The sequence below is a fragment of the Charadrius vociferus genome, unplaced genomic scaffold (assembly GCF_000708025.1).
Source record: "Charadrius vociferus isolate BGI_N301 unplaced genomic scaffold, ASM70802v2 scaffold31, whole genome shotgun sequence".
Taxonomy (NCBI): Eukaryota; Metazoa; Chordata; class Aves; order Charadriiformes; family Charadriidae; genus Charadrius; species Charadrius vociferus.
The window spans coordinates 2,748,380-2,750,786 of NW_009646966.1; positions in this window are offsets into that span (position 1 = coordinate 2,748,380).

Here is a 2,407-nt window from a genome sequence, read left to right on the forward strand (position 1 = left end):
TTATAGACTGAGTTATTTTCTTGTCAAATCTGCTCCACCATGAGTGAAAATATCTGAACATACTTTGGAAGAGAGAAAAAGCCTGACTCCCAAATAACCAGCAAACAGCCTGGTGGTTGTGGCACTTGACTTTGACATCAGGTCAAATCCAACTTGGACATAGTGGAGACTTGAAGGCAAGCCTGTCACCTTGCCCAGCGGGCACCTCTTCCTGCAAGGTCTAGTGGGCTGGCTTGGAGAATGCCTCACTGATCAGGTCCTTCAGGCAACGTACGATGGGTGCACCTTGATGAGAGAAACACGACATGGCACATACCTTTGGCCTTGGAGACCTTACCAGCAGAGAATTAAAAGGTTTGGGGAATTACAGTGAGGTCTGCATCCATGCATTCATCTGCCTGAAAGGCTGGATAAGGTAATGTAAATTCCAGGCTTCCAAAACCTGTGGTATTGGATTTAAAACAATGGATTTAAAGTTGGGGGTTTTTTTTTAATCCATTATTTTAAAGCAATCTTACAAGTAAACCAGATAAATCTGAAATACTTTTTGTTCATTTTTTCAAACTCATTTTGAATTGCTTGGGCTGGAAACTTATTTTTCTCCTATTTAAACAAGAGCTAAACTCTTTATTTAGCCACAAAACTCCAGAAACCACAAATTTTAAAGAATCACCAACAATTTGGAGATTTATAATAAAAGGAGGAGAATCTGACACTACAGATTTTTGTGACAACATCAGATTAAATTTGGCTTACTGGTTATATGAGAATACTCAGCTCCACAGATGGCAAATGCAAAGGAGGACTCACATCCGAGACTGACTGTGGTCAGTCCCTACCTAAGTAAGACACAACTTCAGGAGTCCTTGATTTTCCTTGTTTCCGTGTGCAGTGGCTGGCTCTATTCCCTAGGGAAGTACGGATTCTTCTCTTTGCTGGCACTCCGGAGCTTCCTAATCAGCAGCTCAGCAGAGAAGGAGGGCAAAAGGTGGTGCACAGGGCTGCTGTATCTTTTCTCCACAGCAGATATGTAGGTAAAGTCTTCAAAACAAGTTCAAGTTGCTTCCTGCTCTGGGGTTACTTGAAGCTACTTGTCCATAGGAGCTTCCAAGTTACATTTTTTTCTTATATAAACTAGGTGCAGTTGAGCATCCCAGTATTCCCCAACGTGCCGCAAACTCCATAGTTTGGTTCTAGGTAGAACAAAAACTAGAGGGTTTGAATATGGGCCTTAGTAACTGAATGATCGTGGATCTTTGCAAGCCTTTGATATGACAGACCCCTATCCACTTTATGACTTCTATCTTGTACTTGCTGGATACAGCAGGATATCTATTATTCCAAAACACACGGCTTGCTAAAAAAACCAGCCAAGTTACATCTAGGTTCCACATATTGATTTATTAAACTTGAGTTTTCATACTTTTCACAATCATCAGTGTCAGTCAGTCCTTCTTTCACACAAAAAGAAAATGTGACCGCTCGATTAGACCTTTCATCTGGCAGAAGGGCTCCTTTCCCACCTTGCCTTAACTGTGACCGCATGCCAGAACATGCTTACAGTGGGTTGAAACTCAACTATACGTGAATTCCCACACCAGTTTTTTGTTCTTTGTTTCCCTGACTTTAAATCTAGGACACGGTATAACCCAGCTGTGCAAGTCATTGTCTTGTGAATCTGCTTTTCACAGAGCAAGGGGAAAAAACCCAACCCTTCCAACAAACTGGCAGTACTGTTATAAGGTGATTGCCTAGAGAGAAGCCATCGGAGCTGCCACACGCACAGACTTGTTCAGGCTAGTAAACGTTGAACTTTGCCTTTGTTTAAACCATCAACGGAATCTAGAATTAAGTGAAATGAATAGGCTTTGGAATATTTAAAAAAACAGGGCATTTCTATTTTTCATGTAACATCCTAACTCTTATTGAATAGTTGAGTCATAATTTCCCTTTCGGACTGCTTCGCTGTTTCTCTGATGTGATGGGCAAAGAATTTAAAAGATAGTAAGTTAGATGTAGGTTTTGAAACAGTATGTTAAAATGCCAAAAGCAAAAAAAAAACCCAAAACATAAAAAAACCAACGTATGTTTTAGAAGGACAGAAGGCCAATACTTGGTAGGTTTTGCCCAAATATAAATCAATAATGAAAGAATATAAAGGGAACAGCTGTGTCCAGTGGCGGCGGTGGCTTGTGTAATTTCGTCTAACATTGCAGCGGGCAGATTTATTCCACCCACAGTATTGCAAATGCATTCGACGCTTTCCGCACAGGCTATCTTTTCTCAGCGTCGGTTCGTGCGGCACGCCAGCCGGCTCCAGGGCGGTAAATCTCGCTGCCAGCAGGCCCGGCCGGTGACCCTCCGGTTTGGCAGCCGCGGCGACCCCGGCAGAAGCCCGGAGGGGGGC